This window comes from Pinus tabuliformis, chromosome J (assembly GCF_031772625.1).
Source record: "Pinus tabuliformis cultivar Carrire ecotype Pingquan chromosome J, CPIR1, whole genome shotgun sequence".
In the NCBI taxonomy this organism is placed as follows: Eukaryota; Viridiplantae; Streptophyta; class Pinopsida; order Pinales; family Pinaceae; genus Pinus; species Pinus tabuliformis.
The window spans coordinates 770,333,935-770,354,546 of record NC_142295.1 but is presented as its reverse complement, the minus strand read 5'-3'; the positions used below and the strand labels follow the sequence as shown (position 1 = coordinate 770,354,546).

General features: G+C 37.2%; 1 long non-coding RNA gene across 2 annotated transcripts; it reads left to right on the top strand.

Annotated features, from left to right (window-relative positions):
* The first annotated feature begins 1,136 nt into the window (after positions 1-1,136).
* On the top strand, positions 1,137-2,304 carry LOC149229000 (uncharacterized). 2 transcript variants are annotated; one of them, XR_016247268.1, is made up of 4 exons: positions 1,137-1,499; positions 1,598-1,622; positions 1,722-1,923; positions 2,019-2,304. It is a non-coding gene; the product is annotated as an uncharacterized LOC149229000 (long non-coding RNA). The 2 variants fall into 2 exon arrangements; XR_016247267.1 differs by having other exon boundaries at positions 1,598-1,923.
* The last annotated feature ends 18,308 nt before the right edge of the window (positions 2,305-20,612 follow it).

The window sequence follows — 20,612 nt, the reverse complement described above, 5'->3', positions numbered from 1 at the left end:
GAATTCGAACTTGGATCTGATCTATTCTCAACTTGGATTGCGCAATAGAGGCAAGCAAACAGTGGAGGAGATTTGAACCCGTGACTTGTTCAGATCTGAGCTAGTTTGTGTGTAGCATGTGGAGATAGTACTGAGTACTTGTGAGGAGTATTGTACTATGTATTGTTACATGTTCTCTATCATTATAATATATAGATAGTTGGGGGTTTTCAGCTGCATTCTTTCCCCATTACATACTGTGTTGATATGTGTGATTGATGTTTCAATGTGCGGATGCGATTGTTTATAATTCCGCAAATTGATGATCAATGGTAGAGGAGGTTATGTATTATGCATGCATTCCGCAAATAGTGTATAATCAGGATAGTCTCTGTGAATAAGTGTTATATTATTCAAAATTTCTACATGAAATGTTTTCAAAATTTAAAGTCTGCTCATAGCCAACCAAAAGTAGTTTGGGTCAAACTGAACAAACATAACTAACATAATAGTGCAAAAACCTGGGCAATGTACTTAGATTAACCCAAACTATATTGAAGTCAGTTATCATGAAAAATGTAAAGTATGATCATTACTGTAAATAAAGATATTCTCGCTCGAACATTGGTGGTGGACGAAATCCTTAACTTGAATTAGTAAAGTCCTTCCAAATTCTTAAATTGGTAATTTATGGATACTATATCTCTTCATATAAAATATTTTACACTTATTGACATTATATAATTAACATATAATAATTTTTATAAAATTTATTTTATTTTTTATTTTACACTTATTGACATTATATAAATAATATATATATATATATTTTTATAAAATTTATTTTATTTACTTTATTATCAATTTAATGAGTTTTCTAACTTAGAAACGTGAGATATTATGTATGGGCCAATAAGAGCATACAATTATAAAAGCACTCAAGGTTGTTATCCAAGGGATCTTTCCCATTTTATGTTTTGTTGTGACCAACAGGCATTCCAAAAATTTACTCAAAACAACGAATAATTTTTTTTTTACGCTTATCAAAGTCGGCAACTCATAAATTGACAATTGAATAGTGCCAGGGTTAATAACTATACATTGATTTGGTAATAAAGCTTTAAAGAATATATGCGCTCAGGTTAGTACTATGAAGGATAAGTTTATTAATTTTTCTTGGGTCAGCGAGCGATTAATTTATGCCGGCTGCTCAGGTTCTTCCGTCATCTGCACGTCATCTGTTGCCTCGGCCATTGTTGCGTTGGCTCCCTCATCCAACGGTTTTCGTGGATTGATACGGTTATGAGTAACCACCCCGTGGTGTCCTGCCTTCGTCGCTCATTTGCATGGTGTGTCTCTGAGAGGTTTTCACTCTGCAGAACCCTAGGGTTACTACCATGGAAATTGTTTGGATGTGAGCTGTATGATTATCGAGGTGTTACCACCTGCATTCTGCTGCCGTTGGTGACTGCAGTAGGAATATTGCTTGTGTTTTCAGGGTTCATTTGTGCACAGAGCAGGTAACTCTGCTTCACCGTAGTTATCGGTCTTTCTTTGTCTATTTTGAAAACACAAGGTTGCAGGTGATTTACCCTTATGCTTTTGCTCTTGTTTGCAGGTTTCTGGAATAAAAAATCGTCTAGGTTTTCTACAGAAACGCTCACTTGCCGGTCTTTCTTTGTTTATTTTGAAAACATAAGATTGCAGGGGATTTACCCTTATGCTTTCGTTATTGTCTGCAGGTTTCTGGACTCAACAATCGTCTGGGTTTTCTACAGAAACGCTCACCTGCCGATCTTTCTTTGTTTACACAAGGTTGCAGGTGATTTACCCTTATGCTTTCATTCTTGTCTACAAGTTTCTGGAATCAACAATCGTCTGAGTTTTTCTGCCGAAATGCTCACCTGTTGTTTCTTGCCGAAACGCTCACTTGGGTTTCCACAGGTAACACCTTCCTCTGTTCTTAAGGAATTTTAGAGCGAGTTTTCTTCTAAAGCACTGGCCATCCTGAGGTTTCTGCTAAACCCTTTTTGTTTTAGGCCAGCTGCAGGTGTTTCTGCGGCCATCTGGCATCAACAAATGCACCCGCCTCAGGAACGCTCCGCACCATTTTCACTTGGTGTTAGTTCATGCAACCCAGAAAATTGTTTTGCTTCGGCGTTAAGCAGGTTCTCGTATTAAACTTAACTATTAAGGGTTAGTCTTTTGGCTTCCCGAAAGATTGTTTTTTCTGAGAAAGGTTTTGTATTTGCAATGTCTTGCCAAGAATTTCTATTTAGTAACAATGGGTTTATTATTTTTGAATAACCTTAACTATTAACTGAGCGTTGCCATAGCGGCGGCCTGAGATTTGTTTTTCGGCTCTATTTTGTCTTTAAGTTAAAAGTCAAACTGTTAATCTAATGAAAATTAGTACCGTGGTAGTATGTAGTTACTTGAATCACATCAATGTTCATTTTCATGTTTTCTCTCTGTCGAGATATATATAAATTTTATTCTTTAACTATTATCGTACTCAACTCAAAACTGCTCCCTTAGCTGTCCCACAAGCCTCGGCCTAAGGAGTAAATCTGGGTGAGAACCCTGTTTTTAACCCCAACTGATACCAGCATGCAATTGTCGGGTTTTCTGCTGGGCAAAGGTTTCCAATTTTTATAATGGTTTCACGGTAACATGTTGTTTTTTTTTTTATATATATAGATTGGTTAATGGCAAGAAATTACAACCCGACATTCCTAAAAATCAATGGGCTAGTGCATACTTTCACTTACAATCTAATTCATTTGCCACCCATCTTTAAGTTCTGGGTAATTACAAATTACTGTTTATGTTTTTGCTTTAGTTTTTCATTGCTACACATAGAAATGGATTGATTACACATGTTAGAAATGGGTTACAATCTAATTCATTTGCCACCCATCTTTAAGTTCTGGGTAATTACAAATTACTGTTTATGTTTTTGCTTTAGTTTTTCATTGCTACACATAGAAATGGATTGATTACACATGTTAGAAATGGGTTGATTTACACAGGTTCTTTAATAGTTTAATCTCACTATTACCTGTTGGGTTATTATTAATGTCTCTTAAAAGAACTGTTATTTCTCCTGTAATAACTTATTTAATTTCTTAATAAAATTCCATATTCCTTTTACAGTGTTACACCACAGGTTTATCAGCATATTCATTTTCATATTGTTCTTCCACAATTTAACCAAAAAACAATACATGTTTAGTAACAAATTTTTCCAGTCTCAGGCAAGCATATTAATTTCATAGGTTATCCTTTATCGACTCAACCGAGAAATGCCATTTTGGTATTTTCCAAAGTGCCTTAAGAAACACTCCTTAATAACAATTGTTTCCTAGGCAATTTCAAACAAACAAAAGACAACTGAGCATTCAAAAGACAACTGAGCATTTAGTACTTATCTGTTAAGATAAAGTTCCCAAATTTACAAATAGGGTCTCTGCACCCAACCTGCAAAGAAATGGAAATTAAGTCCAAAACCTTCCCCATGTTTTTTCTCTTCCCCAGAACAACCCAAAACCAACCCAGAAAAATGACAGAAGAATGAAAGAACATCGAGTTTCAAAAAGAAATCGCAAAACCATTTCTGCAACGAATTTGTAACGACTTTGATTGAACGGTTGAAATTTTTGAAATCGTCTAACATATAATCATGTGGCGCACAAAGATGACAGGTGGACAAAAAGAAAAGTTGATTTCATAGAGAAACACCTTACAGCGTAATTAGAAATCACGTGAAACTTTTTCTTTAATTATTTATACGTGATCACAATTTTAAATCATCTAATTACATATCAAACCATAGAAATTTCAAAATACGTTGAATAAATGATTGCTGCTTTTGTCTTTTGTTAAAAATAATATGACTTAATAAAATATGACAAATAAGTATGCAACACATATATACAAAACTAAGGTGAACAACTTTAACTAATATGATAAACACAATGACCATTTTTTGACATGTTCCGTAAGATTGACTTGGTAAGGAATACATAGGCAAGTCGTCAGTGATTAAAAAAAATATCATTCATAATGTTGTGAAGTGTAAGTACTTAAAAAAAAAGCATTCATAATGTTGTAAGGTATAAGTTTGATGAAGTATTTTTTCAATGTTATTATCCACATTTCTTTGTGGATAATATTCTTAGGAGCTACTAATTTGCCAATAATTATAAAATTTTTATACATCTTTCAATTCAATTATAAAAATAAAACTTGAAATTTATTATAATTTTGACACATGTAATATGCCAATTAGGTATGGAGACTATAACCATAGTTTCGCATTGGAGATTTGGAAGAGAGATTTTTCATTAATGGTATTTTTTTAATTATAAAATTTCTATATTTATTTGAATTTTAAATGTATTTTTTTAAATAATTAAAAAGTTTAATATATAGATTCTGGTTATTTTTTGTGTTTTTAAATATATTTTTTTTGTTTATATTTTGTTAATTTTCCCGTTTGTTTCACAAAGAGACGATAAAGAGTTTTTTCAGTACGAAAAAAAAACAAGTTTTTTATTAATATGAGCATATTTACATATAGAATTGCTGATAGGAGCGAATCCCACTACTTTGCAAATAAACTTCCTGAAGGTATTTTTCTGAATATGATCATGAAGGAAATAAGATTTTTTCTGCCACGATTCAACATGTCATTAACCCTTTTGGACCGACATCTATACATTGTTTAATTTGAATGGTTACATTTAAGGTAACCTCTGCTGCTTTGCGCGAGGCCTTCTGCCATGACCCATCACCCAGCGCGTGGCTTTGAATGAGAAGGCAAGAGCTAACAAGCCTGCCATAGGGCATTAAATGCCCGCTTAGCTGCAAGCTCGATAGCTCGATAACACACACGCGCGGTGACTAGATAAATAAAAAATAATAGTAGTGTGTTATCGCGCTATCGAGCTTGCAGCTAAGCGGGCATTTAATGCCCTATGGCAGGCTCGTTAGCTCTTGCCGCGAAACATCACTCTGCACATGATCTATGGCTACGACCCATGCCTTTGCGCGTGGCTTTTCCTATATTTAGCTACCTTACGCGTGTCATTTGTCTTTCAGGTGAGATGTTTTTATGATCCATAATATTATTTTGGCGTTTAGTCCCATTAATGATCCTGTCTTGGCGTGTGGATCTCAGTATTCATCCATGTAATAGCGCGAGGCTATCTTTGTCCTTGCATATGATCATTACCTATTTGCTTTCCCTGACATGTGGTATGATTTTAATAGGGTAGATGTCTTTTGGCGTTTAGCCCGTTAGTTTGGTCCTGTTCCGAATTGCAGGTCTTTTTCGCATTAACATTTCATTCCTTGAACTTTCGACCTTTTTCCTTCCACGCGTCCATGACCATAGACACGAGTCTCCATGATAGTTGATGTCTGCTGTTTTTAAATCTTCTCCTCTTCGTCCTGAGCGGGTTTCCTTCCTTGTCCATGTTTGGCTGGAATGAAACTTTTCCTTCTGTTTATCTCTCGGGAGTATATCAAGAGTGAGTATGGTTCATGTCATCTTATCTCAGCGTCGGATGGGTCTCTGAAAACCTTGCTTTCCCCGTCTAAGTGCGTTACAGACTTTTCTCTGTTTTGAGTTTATTCTGTTGTAAAATTGCATGCACTACTTTGTTGGGTTTGGAGATCATTGGCGTTTTCGATGGTTTAGGGAATTTTTCACAGCAATGAAGGCCTTGCGCGAAGTACAGAGGTATGTTATAAGTTTTTCTTCTTGTATCTGTTTTAGCTGTGTCCCTATATCTCAGTTTTTTCAAAATCTCTTTGTGGTATTAAGTTTGAGTCTGTGTCTTTTACCTTATTCCTTGCAATTGCCATGGTAAAGCTGAAATGTTTTTAGCTCGACTAGAATTACTACTGCAGAGTTCTTATCTGATAATTAAGGAAGTCTTTGTTTCGAAATTCCCATGCACTATATTTACAAACTATTTTACTATATCCCGGCCATGTACAGATTTTCGCTGTAGAATAGGGAACTGTTGGTGTATTTGCTACAACTGTATATGCTGTTGTCCTGGTTTTTCCTGATTTCCATGATATTATGGTATATCTATTCTCCGTAATTTTCTCGCTGGAGTCTAAGGCATTATCTCTGTTTCGCTATCATGGATAATTCATAGGATTAGGGATTTAGGCGGTTCCATAGGTCGAAGGTCTTCTCTGGTTTTTCCGGTGATGATTTCCGGTTAAGATTTTCAGTATTCCGATTCCTTGTTCCAGAAGTATCCCGGAAAGGTATGGACTGGAAGTTTCATGTCTGGTACTTGTGACACATATGGGTTGACACGTTCTGGATGACTCCTTAACCGTCATTTTGGCCATGACTTGATTTCTTTCAACAGTTAATTTCAACACTTAATTAGCTATATTAGCTTTTTATTTCCTCGCATGTATCTTGTTAGGCCGTAAGTTGTACTCTGATATATTTTCAAATTTCCAAATATATCCCTTTAAGCAAATTTGACCCGGATTTACTCTCTGCCATCACCATATCTTTTCATATTTCAGAATCACTTACTTTATATCCTGTATTTGTTTTTTATTTTCCTCCTTGCTTTCTGTCCTATGTGAGTCATACCTTTTTCGGCCGAGCTGTCTCCTGTACAACTATAGTCCCTTCCTGTAGTACACATGGAGATCCTATCTGACGTGTCTGTTTCGTCAGCCTTGGTGCGGGCCGCGATCGAGGTAGAAAAAGCTTTTGGTAGTGGATCATTACAAAAAGATTGGCAACCCGAGGTGGCAAATACAATTATACCTCCTGTCCATATGACATGTGATAAGGAAGGTGGTGGGGATGATTTCCCATGACGTAAAATAAAACAACAGCCTATGAAGACTATTCCGCCACCCTCTGCATAACCTCGATAGTGTTTTCCTAGCTGACCGAATTACAAGCTTACAGAAGAGAGCTCTGGTTGGGCAGTGGCACTTCCCGGATATGGATGAGTCACAGATGCGTGCATGGCTTGGGGATCGATGGAACCAGTTGCTTGGGTATATTCCTATAATTGTGAGATTAATGAAAAACTGGTATAACTTTCATTTTATAGATGAGAAGGACCTTAAGAAAATCCTCTCTATCCCATGGGTGCATGATAAGAGTTTTTTAGCCCTTCATAAATGGTACATCGGTTATAACCCTCTAAAGAATACTCCTACCAATAACCTCATCTGGGTTAAGCTCCCTGGCCTCCCTATAGAATTATGGACCCGTGAGACTCTATCTGACATAGGGAATGCAATTGGAAAGTTTATATATGTAGACCCGAAATGTTTGGGTGCTAAAGATAAAAGAGTTGCGTGGATTTTGATAGAAAAGGAATTTCGAGGGGGATATCCCGACCATATTGAGCTTATGTGGGGAGATTTATATTTGAGACAAAGACTGGATTTTTGGGGAGTCCCATTCTGCTGTTCTACATGCCATAAAACATGTCACTTGAAGGAAAATTGTAATCGTCGTCGATGGGATAGAAATTTTAAAAGGACAAATCAATTCTGTCATATTTCTCCTGCTCGCAAGCAAAAGGACTCAGAGGGAGGTTGGAATTCAATTAATAGTAGGTCGAATTCTCGAGGTATGCCTAATTCCTTATCTACTTTTCTATCTCCACTATCTAAGTCCTGTGGCCCCCTCAGGAAGGAACATCTTTCTGATAACCTGTTGGTTCGTATGGGCAGGCCCACCTCCCATATTATAAACTGCTTCATTTTTGATCATAGGCCAATTTCTTTACAATGGGGAAATAGAAGATATAAGAAAGGTCATCCATTTAAATTTAATAGAGTTTGGCTGGAGGATGAGGAGTTCAATGATCTTGTTAAAATTTTTTGGTCTGCTATTTCTTCCATTGAGAACATTTCTCCATCACAACATCTTCTGCATAATCTGAGGGAATTAAAGGTTAAGGTCAAGGAATGGCAGAGAAAGAAGAAATTAGCTAATAGAACTGCTTTGAAAGAGATTCAAGATTGTCTGGATGGTTTAGCTGGGTATCTAAAAGGAGGTAATATTTCATTTTCGGTCCGCAATAAGATTCATGAACTGGAAAGGAAAAGGCACAAATTGCTAGCTATTGAGGAATCTTCCTAGAGATTGAAAAGTAGGGCGTTGTGGCTGGTGGAAGGTGATAGGAATACAAAGTTTTTCCATAGATTTGCGAATCATAGAAGAGATATTAATTCTATTTGGGAAATTCAGAATGATAGTGGGAACAAATTTTTCTCACAAGAAGAAATTTCAATGGAAGCAATGTCTTTCTTCAAAAACTTCTATAAAAGGAATGATAATATTTGCAATGAGAATATCCTATGGGGAATTGCTCCATTTCCATCCATGTTCAATGATGAAAAAAACAATTCCTTTTTCCAGCCTGTTTCAGAAAATGAACTCTTTCAAGTTATGAATTCCTTCAAAAAGGATAAAAGTCTTGGTCTTGATGGTTGGACTATCGAATTTTATCTCCATTTATTTGATCTTCTCAAGAAAGACATTCTGGCTATGGTGGAGGAATCGCGTATGAGGGGACATTTTCATCCTCACTTCCCGTCAACTTATATTGCCCTTATTCCTAAAAATAACCAAGCTAACACCTTTCAGATTTTAGACCGATCTCCCTCTGCAATGCAATCTATAAAATCTCCTCTAAGATTATTGCCAATAGAATCCATAACATCCTGTCAGAGCATATCTCCTTAGAACAACATGGATTTCTCAGGAACATGAATATTATTGAGGCTGTGGCAAATACTCAAGAGTGTTTACACTCTGTCCATCACAATAAGATAGGTGCGGCCATTTTGCAGTTGGATCTGAAGAAAGCATATGATAGCCTAGATTGGGGTTTCTTAAGATGTATTCTTTGTAAAATTGGCCTTAAATATGACTGTATTGAATGGATTATGGCATGTGTGGAGAATGTAAATTATGTTGTCCTTATTAATGGCATCCCCACCAATTTTTTGCTGCTGCTAGAGGTCTTCGTCAGGGTTGTTCCCTGTCCCCACTTCTGTTTATCCTAGCTATGGATTCTCTCAGTCTTCACATTAATGGGGCGGTAAAAGATAAAAAATGCAAACCTATTAGGATATGTCGTGGTTCCCATATCTTCCACAGCCTTTTTGTTGATGATATCATGATATTTGGTATGTTATGTACACTGTCATAGAAATGCATTCATGAAATACTAAGAAGTTTTCAATTAGCCTCAAGTATCTATATAAATGAAGGAAAATCATCTTTCTTTTCTGATGTGGATGACAAGGAAATATTGGATTATCTATCGAATCTATTTAATATAGGTGCCAAACCTTTAAAGGAGGGCTTTAAATATTTGGGCTTTCAGCTCAGACCTGCAGGTTACAAAACCTCTGATTGGATGTGGTTGTCGGACAGGTTTTATAAGAGAATTGAAGGATGGGAGTTCAAATACCTTTCCATTGCAGGTAGGGCGGTGTTGGCCCAATCTGTACTGGCCCAGATCACTGTCTATTGGGCCCACCTATTCTATTTCCCCTCTAGTATCATAACTAAGTTGAACAGGCTAATGGCTAATTTTATTTGGGGAGGAGGTAAACATAAAAGAAAATATCATCTATCTAGTCTCCAAAAAATCTCCCTCCCTAAGATTCTGGGAGGATGGGGTATTATGAATATAAGGAATTTTGGTAAGGCCCTTTTATGTAAATCATTATGGAGATGTATCAATGGGGATAGTTTTTGGAGTACTACTATCAGAAGGAAGTATATGGAGAACAAAGATCTCTCTTTCTGGTACCGTGTTGGTACTATTGGAAAAATTCAGGGATCGGCCATTTGGAAGAGCTTCTGCAAAATACAAGCTTTCTTTATGAAGAATCTACAATGGAATATTCAAAATGGGAAAGATGTGCTCATTGGCTATGATCATATCACAGGTCTGGGAGAGGAGTTTCGCTTCCCTAGTTCTATCATCGCGACTCTTCATAGATCAGGGTTCTTTCACTGGAATCAACTTATTGAAGACTGGCATGGGCGTTTTCCTATATGGAAGAATTTTCTTTCTCTGGGACTTAATCAAGCATTCGCACAACAGTGGGATAGTATTATGATTTCTATAAGGGGCTCTGGAATTTGTAATTTTGATGGGAAGGATTATCTTACATGGAGAGGTGTTAAGTGTTCTGATGTATTAAAGGTAAAAGATATCTATCTTGTTCTGACAAGATCGATTCCGAGTCCACACCAATTTATCTTTCCTGCCTCTTTCTGGAAATCTGGAGCTCCCAACAAAATTATCCATTTTTCCTGGCTTGTATTTCATAACAAAATTCTATCTTGGGAGAATCTCCAAAAAAGGAATTGGTCTGGCCCAGGCAGATGCATTCTTTGCAAAAATGAGGATGAGAATAGTAATCACATTTTTCTCACCTGTAGTTTTTCCATTCAGTTGTGGAAGGAACTTGCAGTTTATTTTGGCTTTCATCTTATGGATCATACAGATGTCAAAGCGGCTTTAAGTTGGTGGAGTTCGCAGAAACATGCTTTTAGATCTATTCCTCTTCTATTTTTTTGGGCAATCTAGAAGAAAAGGAACAATGCTATATTCCGAGAGGGGAAAGAACATTATTTGCCTCTGTTTGATCAAATCATTTCGATGTATCTTTCCATTCCAAAAAAAGAGTCTTCAGGAAAATCTCACAGTCCTGGCATCCATACAATGCAGTCGATGGGCTATCCTAGAGCATTCTTTGATGGCGCTGCTCAAAGAGACAAGTGTGCATATGGTAAGGAGTTTTTTAATCAAAAAGAAAATATGGTTTTCGAGCCAAAACTCTTACATATTTAATCCAACTCTACCATAATTCTATTTTTAGGTATCCAAAACATAACTTCTATTTTTAGGTATCCAAAACATAAGAAGCCCCTGCTTGTTGCATTTTTGTTATGAAAAGATTCTTATTGTATTCTCTGTAAAAGACTCCTAGATATAAACAAAATCTACATAACATCAGATAGACTAAAATAAGGAAGATAAACAAACAAGTAACTGGCCTGCTGCTCCAGGCTCTTCTTCAAACATGAGTTCATTGGTAAAAAATGCTGCTATGGACCTTGGCATTTCTTCCCCTTTTTCTTTAATACATCTTTACTGGCTTTGATCTCTGCTGGTGCTAGCTGAAATCCGATGACGTACATTTCTTCCACCTCCACCAATTTGCAATGCATTTCTTCTAGTTCAGTCCTAATTTCACCTTGTAACATGTCGATTTTAATTTGCATCAACTTGAGCTTGGAATTTGTTAGCAAATGGAATTATTTTTATGCTTTCCCTTCTTCCTCATTCCATTTTTGTGCTCTCTCTTCTTCCTCATTCCAATGATTAAAAGCACTCAACATACCTTCCATACCTTCAAGGATCCTGTCCATAAACTGGTTCATGTCAACACACTCACTATTGAGGGATGAAGAGCCTATATTCTCCATAAAGGGATGACACAACGTTAGGATTTTCCCACATATGCAGACTCTTGTCACCAAAGCTATATTGAATCTAATCCTTTCCTTGCTCGATGTCCTTCACAGTGTGGAATGAATACTTCCTCATATTATATAATCCCGAGTGATCCTAACACCAAGATTGTCATATCCATCTCGACCTATGATCCCCTGCTTTTCACATTTAATTGTGAGATTGGATCATCCATTTCAAAATGGCTTCTAGTTGCTGTTGAGAGTGCAAATGGATATGGAAAAGAACTAACCGAACTTGAGGCAAATTGAATGAAAATTCAGAATTGATTTCTCGACCGATTTAAAATCTAATAATCAATGTAAGGTGGAGGGACACTGGACATGGACGTTGTAATGAACCTCACACACACTTAATGATGATAATGAGAAGTCAAAATTCCTCACATGTTATTGTTTTACTTCCAACTGAACTATAACTCTCATGCACTAAACCTTTTTCATGTTATTGTTTTAATTCCAATTGAACTATAACTCTCATGCACTAAACCTTTTTCATGTTATTGTTTTACTTCCAATTGAACTATAACTCTCATGCACTAAACCTTTTTCATGTTATTGTTTTACTTCCAATTGAACTATAACTCTCATGCACTAAACCTTTTTCTTATGTTCCATATAGGTGAATTATCTTTATTCTAATACTTGACTTTTAACATATATTATTCATTATTTGCACAAAAAAAAAACTAATCACTATAAATTTTGTACTTCATTACACTAGCTTATTACTTATGAATTTTGTACTTCATTACACTAGCCTATCACATATGGACATGATATTTTGCATAATCGATGTTCATATATAAACATCCTATCCTACAACAATTACCACTACCACTATTAATAACACTTGTGAGATTATAATAATGATCTTGAAAAATAAACATCCCTCCTACAACCATTACCTCTACCACTATTAATCACTATAAATTTTGTACTTCATTACACTAGCTTATTACTTATGAATTTTGTACTTCATTACACTAGCCTATTACATATGGACTTGATATTTTTCATAATCGATGTTCATATATAAACATCCTATCCTACGACAATTACCACTACCACTATTAATAACACTTATGAAATTATAATAATGATCTTGAAAAGTAAACATCCCTCCTACAACCATTACCACTACCACTATTAATAACACTTTTAAGATTATAGTAATGATCTTGAAAAATAAACATCCCTCCTACAACCATTACCACTATTAATTGATCAATGATCAATGGGCTAGTGCATACTTTCACTTACAATCTAATTCGTTTGCCACCCATTAATATGGGTTTTTTTCCCTCAAACCCTAGGTGTTAATTTATAATGATGGTTACAATTTTTTGAGTATGGCCATAGTTTTTTTTGGTCATGTGAGGGAAATCTCTTACGAAAATTCTCTTTTCCAGTACTCTGAAATGTTGATTACCATAGTGTCAGCTTTATAACTTTGATAACGAGGTAATAAGATCTTCTTTCATCATACTCATGTATTTGTTTTATACACAAGCGGTGGATCAATTCAAACTGTTACAAATTGTTATTAGGTAATTTTTCAATTGGGCAAACTGAGATAGTAAACAAATGTTTGGAAGGATATCTTCGTTGCTTTGTATCTGATAAACAGACACAATGGGTCAAATGGTTGCCTCTGGCTGAATGGTGGTATAACACTTCCTTCCATACAACAACAAAAATGACCCCATTTATGGCACTTTATGGGTATCAACCACCATCCATCACATCATATTTAAGAGAAAATTCTAAGGTTCAAGCAGTGGAACATCACATCGAACATCAACAACAAGTCCTCCAACTCTTAAAGGATAACCCCGTGTTGGCACATAATAGAATGAAACAACAGGCAGATCAACATCGCAGTGAAAGAAGTTTTGATTTAGGTGATTGGGTATTCCTTCGACTACAACCATATAAGAAAATGTCCCTCAAGCAAGCCAAGAAGGATAATAAATTATCACCAAATTATTATGGTCCATACAAGGTGTTGCAAAAGATTGGTACTATGGCATACAAATTGGAGCTTCCTGCAGCTTCTCGATTGCACCCAGTTTTCCATGTTTCATGTTTAAAGAAGGTTATAGGTGACAAGCTCTCAGTTCAAACAATATTGCCAGAACTTGATGAGGAAGGAAAAATTATATTGGAACCGGAAGCAGTCACAGAAACAAGAACTTGACAGCTACGAAATCGATCAATTTCAGAGTATCTTATCAAGTGGAAGAACTTATCCGCTGAAGATTCCACATGGGAGGATGAGAATTTTATGCAGAAGTATCCAGAACTATTCAAGCGTCGAGGACAAAACTTTTTTGAAGGAGAGGGGCATGTTGGGTCCCTATAATACTAGTGATTACCCCATTACTATTGTAGTTATACCCCTTATTAATATTGTTGTGCCCCTATTGCCCCCATATTGTTATTACTGTGCCCCATAGAATCCCTCTATTGTTATTTTTGTGGCTTTATATTATTATTGTTAGGTCGGCTGGATTATATTGTGACTCTCTAGACTCCTATATATAGAAAGGAGGTTTTGTCATTTGAATCATCCAAGAATTGTTCATTTATGTAATGTAAAGGAGGTTGGCCCCTCGAAAAGGCTGAATTCTAAGGCGTTGATCTATCTTTTCTTGAGCTGGTTTCATAACAAACATCCTATCCTACAACAATTACCACTACCACTATTAATAACACTTATGAGATTATAATAATGATCTTGAAAAATAAACATCCCTCCTACAACCATTACCACTACCACTATTGATAACACTTTTGAGATTATAGTAATGATCTTCAAAAATAAACATCCCTCCTAGAACCATTACCACTATTAATTGATCAATGGGCCAGTGCATACTTTTACTTACAATCTAATTTGTTTGCCACCCATTAGTATGGGTTTTTTTCCCTCAAACCCTAGGTGTCAATTTATAATAATGGTTACAATTTTTTGAGTATCGCCATAGTTTTTTTTGGTCATGTGAGGGAAATCTCTTACGAAAATTCTCTTTTCTAGTATTTTGAAATGTTGATTACCAGAGTGTCAGCTTTATAACTTTGATAACGAGGTAATAAGATCTTCTTTCATCATGCTCATGTATTTGTTTTATACACAAGCGGTAGATCAATTCAAACTGTTACAAATTGTTATTAGGTAATTTTATTCTAACCCTATCAATAATTATTCTTTCAATTTTTAAACCATCCTTTGTACTCAGTGTACTGTGTTTAACATTGTGCATTCATTCTTCCATGCTTTGTTTTATAGATACAAATACAGTTTTTTCACCATAGCGTATTGATGTAATTGATTTCAAGTTGGACGAGGTTCTGTTTCAACCTACGCATCTCATTTAATAGGTTAGAAGTCTTCCATCTCTTGGTCTTTTCAAATACATGGACGAGATTTATCTATTTGAAGACCAAACTCCGAATTATCTATTTATGGAATTGTGTATTAAATATTTTTTTTAATTCCTTGCACGACATTTAGTTCCCTCATAACTTGTTTGAAGACCAAACTCCGAATTATCTATTTATGGAATTGTGTATTAAATATTTTTTTTAATTCCTTGCACGACATTTAGTTCCCTCATAACTTGTTATTTCCTTGGCGAAAATAATATCTCTATTTCAACTTTGCATAAACTCAATATTGTTCTCATGAGGTTGTAAATACCTCTTTTACATTTAATTTTTCTTACATACGTATAATAGAATTCCAAGAGAATCTTGTGTTTTTTTCAATAATTAATATTATGACATTCTGTACATAAAATTCTTTGTGACTTCCTTTCCTGTACATTTTCGTAAATCTTGATATGTTTACAATATTCAACCAATCAACTACATTACTATGGCAATTGTTATATGGGTTTTCGGCTTATCTTCGCTTCTTCAGAAAAATAAGAACTTACTAAAGTCTTTCGTGTTCTATTAATTATTTAGAATGGAGATATATTTGAACAAGGTTTTCCTCACTTCAGTGATATTTATTTATAGTTTTTGTTTATATAATTACTCTTATTATTTTAGAGAGAATTTTTTAGTACACAACCAAATTTGGTCACATATATATATTATTAGTACACAACCAAATTTGGTCATATATATATATATATTTTATATCTTATAATAGACATTTTTACACATATAAGCAGTATATCAAACACAAGGAATTAATTCTCTGGAATTCTATACAAGCTCTGACATATTTAAGTATTTATATATCCATATAATTAACTTCACATTTTTCGTTCTATTCGGTAAAACTACTTCTCATTAGCACATTACGAATAAAGATGATTCCATTCTATGGATTATTTCTCTAAAACATGAACTGTAATATTTCACTGTATTTTATTTTCCACATAAAATCTCAAATAATTTATAACAATGTCTTTTCCTCTTTGCCAATTTTCAATTACTTTTTAATATACAATGTACATAATAAATATGTGAAACTCAATAATTTCAAACTACAATAAACAATAATTTGTTTTCAATATAAAAACTAAATATAACACACATACTTATTTCTTTTCTCTTAACAAGCAAAGAATTATTAAAGTTAGAGATACTGATTCTGACAATTTTTTTGGAAAATTAACATTAAAGTACTTGGTTCCTCCCAACCTTGAAAAAACAAAACAATTAGTGTCCCCCGAGCATACCGGGCTTAGAACTTTTTCTTTTATGTTTGTGTTGTAGCGGCTACAACCACCCTTCAAAATTTTGGCATGCACCAATTTCAGAGCTTCCCTTGGAAGTTTCACTTGATGACTGCACACACTCGGGTTCACTCCGTGACCTCGTGTGAGTCTTTACGTCCGCCTTGCTTGTTTATTGTGCTCAAGTCTTTGCATGTTGATGTCTAAGTCATGCTTGTGACTGTTTTTGGTTATGCTCAAAGTCTTTGTTTCGTATGTGTTTGATATGTTCACCATGAAAGCATTTGTTGCACTCACACACAGAGTCATATTCACTGTCGCGCAAGCGTCGTCTCGATCATGAACGATCAATCACGAGTGTCACGCTTGTCGCTTGCACTGTTGGTCAGTCATGTTTAACATATTATTCCAGATGGTTTGTTCGTTTCGTCATCAAGTCGTGCAAGTGTGTGTCCATATGATCACCTATGCATCTTTCGACTATTCACACACTTAGTCATTTTTGCTAAAGTTCTAATGACCAAGCTCTTCACTAACAATCAGAGCATCACCCTACTTTTGACTCGATTGACTGTCAACCAGAACATCACAGAAGCACCAAGCTAGTTCTTTCAAGCTGTGCTTCCCGCAAGCATTTTAATCAACACTCATGCTGGCCACCCGGACAGTTGATCGACTATTCATATCAGAAATTGCGCAGTGCTCATGATTAGGTCTCCCACTCTCCATCAGTCAGCTCAGCTCAGAAATTGCGCAGGGATGATCAGCAGGCCGACCTCCCGGCTTCAACGTAGTTTTCCCAATCAGTAGCTCCCAATAGCAGACTGCCTGTTCCCTCCAGGAATTGTACAGTTTCTGTTGCCAGTGACTGAGAAGCCAACTGGCAATTCCCTTTGTGAATTGGGCAAGTCTAGCTCCCAGTGACCCCAACAGCCAACTGGCAGTTCCCTCTAGGAATTGCGCAGATCTGTCTGCTAGTGACCCTAGCAGCCAATTGGCAGTTCCCTCTGGGAATTGTGCTGATCTGGCTGCCAGTGACCCCAACAACCAATTGGAAGTTCCCATTGGGAATTGCGCAGATCTCACTGCTAGTGACCCCAGCAGCCAACTGACAATTCCCTCTGGGAATTGCGCAGATCTGGCTGCCAGTATCCCAGGAAGTTCCCTAGGAAAATTGTGATCCTTGCCTGCTGACCTCACATGCAGCCCAACCCCTTCCTCTTGAAAATTGCGCAATTTGGTTGTCTAGCCCCTGCTGATTGTTCATTTCGGAAAATGCACAGAGCATGCCTGCCTTTCCTTCCAACAGCCCGGATAGTTCCTCCCAAAATCCGCACAATTTTTCCTCCCAGCCGAGCTAGACCTTGCAATCAGTCACTGTCGACTCAGATCGCCTATCTCCATCTCTTAGTGACCCTTGCACAATTTTCATCAGTGGTTGCTCGAGCCATCATCCCGCATCATAGCCCTGCTGCGTCTCCCGGTCACTTGCATTCGAATGATCATGTGTTATGGTAGACTAGGAGGTTTTGGATTTGATGTTGTCTCGTCATGAGTGATTGTAGGTATCGATACACCAACGAACATGTTAAGACGACAAACGGGATGAACGAAGGGAGCACATGTAGATGGACAGGTTCACCAACGGACGAACGAGCGAATCATGCGAAGTGGACGAACGCGGCGAACATGCACCTTCACGAATAAGTGAGTCTGTCAAGCCTTCCAGCATGAAAGCAAGGAACAACATGCTAAAGCTTCATTAAGCAAACCAAGGACCATCGAAGACTCCGCGCACCTCACCATGCAGAGGTGAAGCTATGTACACCATGAAGACATCCATCACTCAACAACGCTCTAGCTCGACATGTACTCCAGTAGCAACACGAATGTACCAGCATTGTCATTTCAAGTCATGTCGAGTCAAGTCATGAGTCATGTTGCCCACATCTCAACTATGGGCTTGTTGTCAATCAATGTGATGTAATGTGGAAGTTCGAGAGACCCACTTGTTGAACATAGAGTCATGTAAGTCGGAAAGTAATGGAAGTCGAACGGTTATGAGGGTATTTGAACAACCACAAGGGTTAGTTTCACCCTTGGCTATAAATACCCCTCTCATTTGTACATGAAAGGAATTTTCACCTCAGCTCCTCCCACATAGCCAAGAGAGTCTGTAATATTTTATTTGAGGAGTAAGTAGTGGCTCTAACGCCCCATTGATAGGGTTAGTGATGTATGGTGTAATGATGTGTCTTGGAACTTTCGCTTAATTCATAAGCCTGTTAACAGGCCAACACGTTTCATACATGTATTGTATTTGTTGTAAAACTGATCTTTAACACTTGTACTGCATGTTGCTTTAACTATGTATTCTACATCTGAACTGATTCATTTGTTGTAATGCATCATCTATTAATGGAAATGTGTTGTATATGTTGTTAATGCTGTCACGTCCGTGTTAACTTCTCTGCCGGACATCAGACAGAACTTTCACATGAACCTTGTTGCAACAATCGTCGCACTCATCTCGGACTGATCCGTGAGTGCTGTACGTGTTATCTTACCTTGTATGTTGTGAAATCCGCATCCAAGTGGACTGCTCCGCTAGAAGTTGTGCATGTCCTTTTGTGTTATGTGTTCCTTGCCGAGTTAGAACTGCTCTCTTTCAACCTGGAACTCACCTTCAATTTTTTCCCTTAACAGTGAAAGAACCATTGACACAAGTACACTTATACACACCAGGCATGCAAACCTCACTTCTCGAAGACAAAGCGAACCACTCTCCTATGCTGACAAGAAAGAGTTGAGGCAAATCCTTAAGACAATGGCAACTGGGCCATCATACCAGATGGGACTCCCGCACCAAACAGTGCAAGGTATAGTTGGGACTTCATACCGTGTTGATTCCCTGAATGTTGGCAGGTCTAGCAATGTCAACATTTCTAGTGCTAGAAGGAGGGCTTGATGACAAGAAATGTCCTCTCATCTAGTTTTGAACCTTTGCATATCTTGATCCATCATTTTGATCCAAACCATCTTGACCAAAATTTTTTACAACAACGGAGGGCCCCACATGAATCCGTTATTGATTTTTAGCCGCGTTTCCGTGACTTGCAGTTTCAAGCTCCGAGGAGCCAGATTAAGTTCGCTTATCTCTGCGACCGGTTCGAGTATTGTCGTAAGAAATATGCCTATCCCAAGAGAAATATTGATGTTAAGCCTCGCTCAACCTTCTTCGTTGATAGAACTGTGAAATCCCATGTGGGAGTAGACACTGTCTCAACGGATTGTCCACCTCCCGCTCATTCAATAGTTCCACCATCGCCCTGTGATGCTGAGGATCATGTTCGCACATATGTTCATCCTTCACACCCTCCCAACATCACTTCACTCAAATTTCATGCAGATTTGGTTGTAAGTCCTTCGAGTTCTCATATTCTGTCTTTTCTACGATCTCCATCTTCGCACTCAGGGGTTCCTTCGGATGATGCTATCTTGTGTTTGTCCATTTTGGACTCTTCACTTGTTGTGAATGAGGAACAACCCACTTACGGAGTTGGTGTTTCACAACCAACATGCCCTGTCATTCATGAAGAGTATGAGCGGGAGCTTGAGCATCAACACTCGGCGAAGGATGACTCCCTTCCATCCGAGCCCCCTCTGTTCTTTCCTAAACTCTTTGGTGAGCCTGCCATCCATGATTTTGCATGTGTGTCTTCATCCATGGATGCACCCATTGTTGATCACTCGCAGGACTCACCGGATGTTAGTCCATCATTCGAAAAAAGAGAGGATAAGTCATTCATTGAAAATCCACTTGATCTTTCATCTGCTCTTTTTGGGAACGCAACGGGTGAATATCCTTCCTTCTCATCTACCCCTCTATGTGATTCATCAAATCATGAGGCTGCCGACCAACATCCTGAATTTTCTGATCTTGGTTGTCGTGATCTCTTCACCTCATCATCTGATCACGATGTTGATTCATTCGTTGTTAATCCGTTTAAGCCACTGCTCTATGAAGATCCACTTGTCAAAGAAGTCAAAACCCCACAGACTGTCGAGGCACTTCAGCCTGAGCTGATGGTTATGTTAGGTCCCCTGAGGTTGGTTTCACTTCTCATAAGGAAATTGTTCAATCACCCAAGGCTCCTCATCACCCATCTGTATGCATTGAAGATCCATCTCACACATAGATCACACTTCCTCCACTCGAACTGCATGATCCCGTTGCTCATGAATTGGAGGAATCTTACATTGCAAGCACTCATTCACGACACAAGTTATCTTTGTTTCTTTCATTTGCTTGCATGTCACAGTAAAGAGTGTGCTTATGCTTCAAAGTTGAACGTAGTGTCACATAAGACCAT